This window comes from Hyperoodon ampullatus (genome assembly GCF_949752795.1).
Source record: "Hyperoodon ampullatus genome assembly, chromosome: 5".
Classification (NCBI taxonomy): Eukaryota; Metazoa; Chordata; class Mammalia; order Artiodactyla; family Ziphiidae; genus Hyperoodon; species Hyperoodon ampullatus.
In genome coordinates this window covers 76689446-76700567 of record NC_136918.1, presented here as the reverse complement: position 1 = coordinate 76700567, position 11122 = coordinate 76689446, and the positions used below count along the sequence as shown (strand labels likewise).

Sequence of the window (11122 nt, the reverse complement as noted above, 5' to 3'; positions counted from 1 at the left end):
GTAGGAGGAACCGTGCACCACGTGTATTGATTTACCTGCCTGAGTTTTCACCTACGTACAGCCTGCCTTGTCACACCTGTATTTGGGGCCGCTGTCTCACCTGTCTACTGTTCGGGCTTACTGCAGGCCTCGTGTCCCGAGAAGGGGGGGACCGCAGGGCACCCCGTGGATACGTGGACTGGTGGTGAAGCGTTACCTAGAGAGGTGTCTCTTGCATGCGCCCTGATACCCGGCCAGGCCCCGGGCGGCCCCGCGGACACTCGACCCAGGTGTGTCTGACCCTCGGACACTGGACTCGGGCGTTTGGCCCCTTGGACATTGGGATCCGGGCGGCCCGGCCCTGCGGACACTCGACCCGGGTGGTCTGGGCCCTCAGGCACTGGACTTGGACGGCCTGGACCCGCGCGCCGCGCCCCCGCCACCAGAACCCCGCGTCCCCAACATGGGCGCGCAGCTCGGGACGGGGCGCCGCGGCGGGGGCGGGGCGGGCGGGCGGTGGGTGTGGCCCGCCCTCGGGGTGGGACCTCCGGGCGGGGCGGGGCGGGGCGGGGCCGGGGAGGGTCCGCCATTGCGGGCGGGCGGCGCAGGCCCGCCGCGGCCGTCGGTTTCTGTGTACCCGACCGCCCGGCCTGGCGCAGCAGGCCCGCCCGCGCGCCACACGCCTTTGGCGCAGGCATGTCGGGCCCCGGGCAGCAGGAGCCGCCGCAGGCGGGCGGGCCGGCGGGCCCCGAGGGCGCGGATGCGGCGCTCGGCGAGGCGGGGCTGAGTTTCAGGACCAGCGAGCTGAGCCTTGTGGAGATGACGGAGATCGAGTACATGCAGCTGCAGCACATCGTCTACTCGCACATGGAGGCGGCGGCGTCCGACGGCGAGCTCGAGACGCGCGTCAACTCTTGCTTCCTGGCGGCGGCGGCGTCGGGCGCAGCGGCGGGGGGCTTCGCTGCGGCCGTGGGCGCGGCGGCGGGGTCGCGCCGCCCGTGTACCCGGTGCTGTGCCGCCTGCGCTGGCCTATGGTGGCTTCGCGGGCGCCAACCAGTGCCTGGGCCACATCGACTTCCAGGAGCTGCGCATGCTGCTGCTGAGCGAGGCGGGCGCGCCCCGCGCCGCCGAGAAGACGCCGGGCGCCGACGGACCGGGCGCCGGCGCACCCCGGTCCAAGGCGCCCGACGGCGCCGGCAAGGAGAACGTGGAGGGCGCGACCGAGGTGCGGGCCAAGTGGGCGGTGCGCGTCCGCCTGGAGGACGGCTTCAACAGCATAGCAGCCGAGCCCCCGCCAGCCCCGCGCGGTGCGGATCCCCCCGAGCCTGACATGGCGCTCAACAAGTGGGTGCATCCCCCAGGGAGCGGGCCCGGCTGGATCAGGGTGTAGACCAGGGTCCTGTGCAGAGAAGCAGCAGGCTGTGTGCGGGTATAGACCAGGGTCCTTGCAGAGAAGCAGCATCGTGGGTCTGGGTGTAGACCAGGGTCCTCAGCAGAGGCCACCGGCCTGTATCCGGGTGGAACCAGAGGCCTCTGCAGGGAGGCAGTAGCCTGGGTCCGGGTGTAGACCAGGGTCCTGTGCAGAGAAGCACCAGCCTCGGTCTGGATGTAGACCCGGGTTTTCTGCAGAGGCCAGCGGCCTCACTGCAGCTTGCATCTTAACAGGGAGCAGACCTCAGTGGGTGTGGAGGCTGAGCTGCAAGTTTGTGTGCTCTGTGCAGGCACAGCAAGCAGATATTAAGTACACAGCCTGCAGCATTACCTTTGCGGTGTGCGCTCTGCGTCTGCATGTGGAAGAGAGATGAGTTGAGGTAAGTGCACACATGTTCCTGAGGAACAAAGGTTTTGTCCCCAAATCACCCACCTAAATGTCAGGAGAGACCTCTGCTTCCCCCTCTGTTGACTCAGGTTGAGGCTGACCTGATCTTGCACAGATGCATCCCCTGGGAGGACAGACGTCATGTTGTGAGTCTTTGAGTGTAAAATGCAGCTTCATCCTTCAGCCAGACTGCCAGCCCATAAGTGATCTCGCAGCAACAACTATCGGAGAGGAGTAGCCTGTCTGCTAGGGTGTCTCCTCAGCTTTCTGTCTGTCCCCACCCTGTAGTTTTCCCCGTTTTGCCCATAGTCGTCAGAGTTTGGAGGATGGCCAGAAAAAAACAGAGATTGGTGTCAGAAGTGTAATGGGAAGGGAGGTGTAACTAAAAGATGACACACAGCCACACCTTCCAATGTGAGGAAGAAAGTTTGAACTTGTCCCCTACGACACTAGCTGATAATTGTTTTGTAGAGATTTCCATGATGGGGGGCATTCATGGTAACAGATTCGAGTTCCTATCCAGAAAATCAAATGTTAGCCATTAGAGTGTGATAGTGATTGTGGTGTTTCAGGAAACTTACCTGCCACATACTCTTCATGTGTTTCTGGGTTTCTTTTGTCTTGGCAGTTTGGTAACTCTTATTCGCCATCCATCCGAATTAATGAGTGTTCCACTTCATCAGCAACAAAACAAATGTAGAACATGAGTGAAAAATAAAACAGCTGCTGCAACTACTGCTCTTCAATTTACATACCCTCTGTTTACTGCAAATAGTTGCTCTACTAGTGGAAATTCTAATCTTTCACAAACACAGGTAGGGAAAATGATTTGCGAAGCTTTGCTCTTTTGTGTTAAATGGATAAATTGTATTTTAGTTAGGTCCCAAGGCTGTTTTTGTCTTTCACTGAGCTCGATAACTTGTTAAAATCGAGAGTATTTATGTGGTTCGGGGATATTTAAAAATCCTTAGTGCACCTAAAGTTCTTCAAGTTCATGTGAATAACTTTGACGTTACTTCTATTAAAGTGCGTTTTATTTGTGCGTAGAGAGGAGATTGTCACCTGTTGATAACGTTCCTGTTGCTTCATTGTTTTCCAGAGTTGTAGTAACTCACGTTCTGTACTTGAAGCTACCAAGCATCAGGATGTTGGATTGCCGAGAGCATTTTCTTTCTGTCATCAGAGGTAAATTGAATCCACTAAACAGACTTTGGGTAGTAGAAACAAAGCTTTGCCTGAGCAGGTTCGGATTAAAGTAGGAGGTAAGCGATAAAACAGAAGCTGGCAGGTGCTTTCTCCTCCTGCCTGATGTCTCTGCCCCCCTTTTTTTTTTTGTCCACGGGTCGGGGAGGGGAGAGAGGTGGTTTATAAACAAATGAAAGGATCTCGGAAGCCTGCTTGCATCTTAGGAATCCTTCTGTCCCTCTGCCCAGTCACCTCACTTGGAACATCCTTGCGAATTTTGAACATCACGTTTATACTTGGCCTGGAAACGTTGAGTTTAGGGGCTGCTTTTTCTTAACAGTAACCTCCTTAAACAGAAACATGATAGACTTAGGTACATTTTCGTTACTGACAGCAAATTTAGGTGTTTTTTTTTTTTTCTCTTATTTCATACTTCATGAGTGAGGCAGGAGTCTGAAATCCGCTCAGAGCTTTAGGGGACCATCTGCAGGTGGGCAAAGGATTGAGTTGGGAGCAAGAGGCCATAAGGTGATACAGAAAGTCTTAGAAAGAAAGAAACTTCTGAAGGCAAACTTTGCTTACCCCTGACGTTAACCCTCAATCCGTTTTTCCTGGAAAACATTCTTTTTCGAGTTATCCAACAATAACACAGCTTACACTAAGCTTTTCAAGAGCTGATAAAGACAGGGTAGGGATGGAGCTCTCCTTCTTTCTCCCACGCCAGTGATTAATTTTCCATTGTTCTTATGACATTGCTCGTGAAAGTATATGTTAGCATTTGTAAGGTATAAAGGTTAAAATTAAAATAGTCCCTGTACTGACTACTCAGCTGAAGAACCAAAATATTACCAATACTTGTGAATTCCTCTCTATGTCTTTTGCAAAGTTATCACCATTCTGAAATGTGTGTTAAGTGATTCTTTCATCGTAGAGGGTTTGGCTTTGTACAGTACCTCGGGAATGCACATCACCACAGGTACTTCTTAGACGCCTGCTGTACTGTGATAGAAATTTGACATATTTCTGTAGCACAGGTCAAAGCTATGACGTGATGACTCCTTTTGTGGGGGGAATCTCACTTGTAAGGTGAGGGCGTGTTTAATCCTAAACTACTTAGGTTCTGTCCTCTTCTGAGCATTGCAGTTAGAAAATCAGTTGTCATCTTAGAATAATTGCATATCAAGAAAATCTTTTGGAGAAAATATTTCTAGGTTTGTTTTTTTTTTCCCCTTCTGAATATCAGAAAAATCAAACAACTTCTTGGTTTTTTAATTCATAGATGACAGTTAAAATGGCTCTTGATTTAAAAGGGGGACTTTTGATTGTATTGCTGTATAAGTTGTATTGATTACATAATACCTGGGGTGTTTTTTTTTTGCGGTACGTGGGCCTCTCACTGTTGTGGCCTCTCCCGTTGCGGAACACAGGCTCCGGACGCGCAGGCTCAGTGGCCATGGCTCACGGGCCCAGCCGCTCCGCGGCATGTGGGATCTTCCCGGACCGCGGCATGAACCCGTGTCCCCTGCATCAGCAGGCGGACTCTCAGCCACTGCGCCACCAGGAAAGCCCTCTGGGGTGTTTTAATTTAGTTTATGTTCCGTTGTATAGTTTGAAACCTAGAGCCTTGTGCCGGATGTTTCTATGGAATTTTGAAGTGCTTCTTGTTTGGTTCTGTGTGCTCCTTACCCATTGATGTTTATATCTTGGATCGAAAATACCAAAAAATATATTCAGCATTCACGAGGGTAAGTTTAGAAGAATCAAAAAATTAAAATACCACTTTTTCCTTCTTTTGCAAAGAAGAAGCGCTATGTAAACAAGCAATAAATAAGAGGAGTCGGGGTAGGATACGTCAGTTGGACACAAACATAGAAGGAAGAACCCTTGGAGAGCTCCGGAATGTGGGTGAAGGCTCCACAGCAGCGCAGGGTGCTTGGCCGTCGGTGGAGTCGCCCCAGGCCGCCCTCGGGGAGCAGAGGCAGAGCGGGCCCCCACGGGGCAGGTCCCAGCGGAGGGAGAGGGACAACCGCATGGAAAGAGATAGAAGGTAATGCGTGCTGTCGGTGGTATACAGTTGTCCTAGATGCCAAGCTGGTGAGAGTCAGTGCTGGTAACAGGCACCTTTTTGTAGAAAACAATGGTGTAGGCACTTCTGTGTTCAAGGGAGGGAAAGCTGGCAAGAGTCAATGGTCACCTTGCTTTGCTAGGTGGATGGGGGTAGCCAAGACCAACCCCAGGTTTGATGATTCATTAGGAGGACTCATGGCTTTGGTTTATTTTGGGCAAAGAACCCAGCAAAGTCAGCAGAGGCGCATGGGGAGAGGTCTAGGGGCCCCAGGCGCCAGCTCCCCAGAACACCTCTCAGTGGAGCCACTCAGGATGCCTGTCACCCCCCAGCACTGGTGACATGTTCCCGGACAGCAAAGCTCCTTAGAGACTCGGGGCCATGGATCCTACTGGGGGCTGGTTGTGGGGGGTGTTCCCTAGGTGGCACGCGGCCAAATCCCAGACGCCCAGAAGGAAAGCTGGTGTTTAGCATAAGCCAGTGACCAATGGTGGTGGGAAGCCCCCCCGAAATCTACGTTCCCAGGTGCTGGCCGGGGCCGCCTTCCTGGGAGGGAGTCCGCCTGCACACTGGGTTACTCAGTTTTGCTTGGTTCTTTTAAGGATATTGAAGAAGGAGGAAGTTACAGCTTATGTAAGTTGTTTTATCTGTGGATTTTATTTGTGCTGTTCTGTGTAGAAGCAAAATGTGGTTACTTTTTCTGTTAGAGCTGGGTACGGGATGATTCCCTAACATAGAGTTAATTAACTTAGTCATTTATTGAGTACTTTGTACCAGTTTCTGTTTTAGGCTCAGGAAATAGAGCATTGAGCAAGACAAATATTCATCTCTGAACCTACAGTGTGGAGCGGTGGAAATTTATTTCTTTAAAGGGATATATTAAAGCTAGGCATCTAGATCCCTTTCCTAAGGGTGTGTCCGCACATACACGCCAAGTGATGGGCATCACTGAACTCACCGTGACTCATAATGGGCATGGTTTATATTTATTTAATAAACATTTGCTGAGCACCTACCGTCTGAAAAAAAGCCTCATATGTACTACGTGTTGACGGTAAAAGTTTAAATTCTTGCTCTGCCATTCCCTAGTTTAACAACTTCCTACACATTCTTTACCTCTCCACCTGAGTCTCTCGTCTATACAATAGGTGTATTACCTACTGCATAGATGGGACACAGGAAGTAAAGAAGCTGAAGTGTAGTGTCTGGCCCAGTGCCTGCAGTTACAGAGCATCTAGTGAATTCCTGCTGTTGTTGTTGCCTTAGAAAGTTGCTCTAAAGTTCTGAGCGTACAGGTGGGGAAATAGAAACAAGGGCCGTATTATCTGAACGTGATACGTAAAAGTTAAAGATGGTCTAAGACTCCAGTTGTGATGTAAATCATCCCTAAAAAGAGCAGGTTTGGGGATATTAACCGGCTGGTAGTCTGTGGTCCTTTATGAACCGGGACCCCTGGAGGATGAAAGCTGTGAATCCTAGCTTCTGTGACTTTCTTGGCACCTGGAGGGCAGGTGAGTGAAAGAATGTCCTGCCCAGAAGAAACACACACACAATTTTGCTTCCAGTTTCAGGGGGTTTGGGTCCATCCTTGGTCTAGAGACTTGGACCTGGTCCTTGCTCCTGGCCCAGGAGAAGTAAACAGGAAACTTTCCAGGGAGTGCAACTGGGCTTAGTGGGCCACTGAAGGGGGGCTGGCCGCTGTAGATGAGGCCTTAGTGAAGAGCGTCCGGGTTTGGCTGCTGGTCCCGGCTGTCGTGTAGTCGCTGCCGTTGACGGCAGCACGGGCCTGGTTAGAGAACCGAGCTGAGGCTGGCACTGTAAACGTGGAACCTTTTGCAAAAGAGCCTTCCGTATCGAGATCCTGGGGCAGCGGCCGGCCGAGCGCCCCAGGTCGCCTGGAGTGAGGCCCCTGGGGCTGAGTGCTAAGAGTTTGTCTTCTCCGTTTCCCTTTTCTGTGCCTATGGGCATTTCCATCTTGTGTATTTCGTAATTTGGTCAAGTTCCTTATTTTCCTTGTATATTTAGTTGCCTTTGAAAGCGATCCCTGTGTGCAGTTTGTGCTGATTGGATCATTTCTGGTTATTTATAGTGTGGTTACTCTTTAACATTATTTTTTAGCGATAGACTTGGTTTATTGTAAAAAAATAAAGCTTTTCTATTTAAAACAATGATTTAATGGTTGGCTGTGTGTACGTAATAGTGGTAAACTATTATTTCTCTGATTCATTCAAATATGATGAAGGTGTTTACAGCAATAAAAAAACGTAACTGTCACTATCTCTACTCACAGATTAAATAGGTTAAAAACTTCCGGACAATAATTTTTGTGTGTCTTAGGCTTCCTGAATCTTTGTGAAATTTAGTTACATTGAAGTTGTAGATTGTTTCTGGGTCGGATTACAAGACCCATCAGGAAACAGGCTGAAGTGACGTCAGTAGCAACTTGGGGGGGAATTAGAATGTAGGTAGCTTAAACCCTTGTGTCCTTCCTGTTTCCTTAGTGACTTTCCCCCTCTTCCTTGCATGAACATTTTGAAAGATGTGATACCCAAAAGTCTTCCGTGATTTTCCTAAATTATTTCAGTACACATGTCATGCCACAGGTCTGTTCCGACTCTAACCAGGCTTGTGTCCCAGACACTGGGGGCACCTTGAATAAGACAGAGACCCCGTGGGCTGGAGGGAAGCGGCTAAGAGGTCGAGGGTGAATGGACCACCTCCATCCCGGTGTGGGGTCTGGTTGACATGCTGCAAAGATGGCTCTCCCTGCTGCACAGCAGGGAGACTGGACTCCAGGAGGAGAGGTTGGGGGTGGGCAGGAGTGGAGACACAGACCCTGGTCAGAGGCCGCAGCCGCTCTGCTGTGACTGGCCAGGGCCCGCGGTGCTGGATGTAGGGCTGCTGGGCAGAGGAAGTGGGGATCACGGTGGGGCGTCTGGCTGGAGCAGGTGGGCGGGTGGCGCCGTTTCCTGAGATGGGAAGACGTGTGGACGAGCAGGATGGGGTGGGGCGGAATCCACGTTCTGTGTCCGACGGGCTAGGTTTTCAGTGCCCAGGAGGCGTCAGGTGGAGAAGTTGAGAATGAGTAAACGAGTCTGCAAGCAGGTGGTTCTCTTTGTTTTATTTTTCTAATGAGCACAGAGTTCACTGAACACCTGCCCTCCCCTCACCTAGTGTGAGCCGTCAACATTTCCCATGTTTAACACACACGTGCACGCGCACAGCACAATTTCAAAGACAATGACAGATGTCATGACCCGTCACCTCTAAATATTTACGCCTGCGTCGCCCACGTAACGCCAGTGCCGTATTCACACCTCACAAGGTCGATAGTCATTGTCTTATACCATCTACTACCCAGTCCGTATTCCCATGTCCCCCAGATGTTCTAAAGGTGACTTTTATGGCTGCGTGTTTTTCCAAACCAGCACCCAGCCATGCTCCTGTGTTGCCTTCAGTGACGTTTTTCTGTCTCTAAGCTATAGCAGTCCTTCCTACCCCACAGTTTCTATTACGGCACTGAGATTTTGAAGAGATCGGGCCAGACAGGTGCCTGTAGAACCCTGGATTTAGATGATTCGTTGTATTTATTTATGGTAATTAAAAATTTTTATATAATTTTAAACTTGCAGGAAAATTGCAAGATGAGTGCTAAGAGCTCCTTGTGTGCCCACCCAGGTTTACCCAGAACCCCCAGTTGTTCACATTTTGCCCCATTTGTTCTGTCTCTCGCAGTCTCAACCATTTGATGGTAAACTGTGGGCACCATGCCCCTTGATACCCAAACACTTCAGTCTGTGATTTTAAAGACTATTGCATTATCTTACATAACCAGAATACAATGGCCCAAATCAGGACACTTAACATTGCTGTAATACTCTTATCTAATTCAAATTTTGCCTCATGTCCCAATAACACCCTCTACACCATTTTCCCCCGTCCAGCCCCACTGCAGGATCACTGGTGACACAGTTGTTGTGAGGTGACATTTTGGGGTCATGACCTTGAACCCTAGCCAGGCTCTGGGGCTGTGGGGCAGTCTCTCACTCTGTGCTCCCCTCTCCTGTGTCGTGTCACCATCACAGTCATTGGGCAGGACGGTGGCGCTGCCCCCCTGCTTTGTCTTCCCTCCTCCACCTGAAGACGGGCTGGGGGCCGCCCCGCACCCACTTGTCCTTGCGTATCATCCTGAGTTATCAGGTGCCGCTGTACTGTTACTTCTCCCTTTTCTGGGCAGTGGAATTTTGTCCTTTTTATTTTAAATTTATTTTATTGAAGTATAGTTGATTTACAATGTTGTGTTAATTTCTGCTGTACAGCCAAGTGACTCAGTTGTGTATATATGTATATACACGTATGTATATATACAAACACACGTATATATATATATATATATATATATATACACACATACATTCTTTTTCATATTCTTTTCCATTATGGTTTATCACAGGATACTGAATATAGTTCCCTGTGCTATACAGGGAACTGTAACCCTATATAGGGTTAGGACCTTGTTTATCCGTCCTATATGTAATAGTTTGCATCTGCTAACCCCAAGCTCTCGCTCCATCGATCCCCCCCACCCCCTTGACAACCACCAGTCTGTTCTCTATGTCTGTGAGTCTGTTTCTGTTTTGCAGATAAGACTGTTCTTTGTAAGAAGAGCATTTTGTCTATTTCTCCCATTTATCACATTCTGATCAGTGCAGATGGTAGTTTTTAAAAGCTTGTTGAGACTTCCATTGTGACCTCTTATGTGGTCAATTTTTTTAAATACTGTGTTTATTTGGAAAGGATGTGCATTCTCTGTTTGGCGAATTCTGTATGTTTATTAGGTTGAGGTTACGAATTGTGGTTCAGGCCTTTCCTGTCCTCTCTTGTCTGTCAGACCTGTGGTTCTGAGAGCCCCCGTGGCATCTCCCGCCGTGGCTGGCCTTGTCCCATGTCTGTTGGGCTCTCAGCGTGGCTGAGTGTCGGGGGCACATCCTCCCACCTGGGCCCCGAGGTTTGTCACCCCGCTTGGTTTCATTAACCCTTTTCCTTTAAGTCTCTCGTCTCTCTGTACAGATGACACCAGTTTTCTTCCTCTTCCTGACTTCCTGGTATAATTTCTTGACATGTAATTGGAACAGTCTTTCTTTTTTCCTACTAAAAATAGTTTTTATTATTGACCTTCTCCTATTTACAAATTTAATGTGAATATCCAACTTTGACCAGAGGTCATCTCAGGATGTCTGATGAGTTGTGAAAATCCCTTCAAACTCAGCTATTTCGCTTACGTTTCGTTGAAATAGACGCTACTTGAGAGAGCAGAGTAACAATTACTAGCTTCCCTTTGAGGCAGTCAAGGGCGGGAGGTGTCCACTTGTCTCCCTCTTTCACGGTCACCCCAAGTTCCCATGAACTGAGTCCCAGGGACCTCGTGAGAGTCTAGATTGAGCTACACCTTAACCCCACTGCTGGCAGGGTCCTCAGCTAAGGAGGGCTACCCCTGGAGGGCTACACCAGAACCACTTGGAGCCACGTTTAGAGTTTGAAAAAAACATGTTTTATATTTTCTTCACATTTTATTTATGAAATAAGTCCCACTAAAGCCAGATCATTCTCACGTTTCATGTCTAAATAAAAGAGGGCTCAAAAACTGTTATCTGCAAGGAATCCGCCCAAATCAAGAAACACAGAAGACAATGTAGGTGCCAAAGGTCTTTATTTCCAATAAGCGAAAAACCAAGTCGCATATAATCTTGATTTTATTTTATTTTTTAAACATTGTAAATTTCACCATACTGCGTGATTTTGCTGCTCAAAGTGGGGTCAACTGATCAGCTGCACACACGTCAGCTGGGGCCTCCTTAGAAAGGTGGCATTCCGGGTCCCACCTAGGCCTGCTGAATTAGAATCTGCTTTTAAACAAGATCCCCAGGGCGAGCCTGTGCACATTACGGTCTGTGTTGATGTCACGCTGAGAATCTTCTCAAAGATTTTATCGATATCATCCTATATATTTAGTAGTTGTATAATTTTCTTTTTAAATGTAGGTATTTCGATGATCTGAAACTAATTTTTATGTT

The 11122-nt window shown here is 49.2% G+C and overlaps 1 pseudogene across 1 annotated transcript; it reads left to right on the top strand.

Moving 5' to 3' along the window:
• The first annotated feature begins 675 nt into the window (after positions 1 to 675).
• LOC307053629 (transcription factor-like 5 protein) lies at positions 676 to 5034 on the top strand (annotated as a pseudogene). Its single transcript has 4 exons — positions 676 to 1323; positions 2427 to 2613; positions 2898 to 3060; positions 4784 to 5034. The product of its transcript is annotated as a transcription factor-like 5 protein (transcript).
• Positions 5035 to 11122: the final 6088 nt, after the last annotated feature.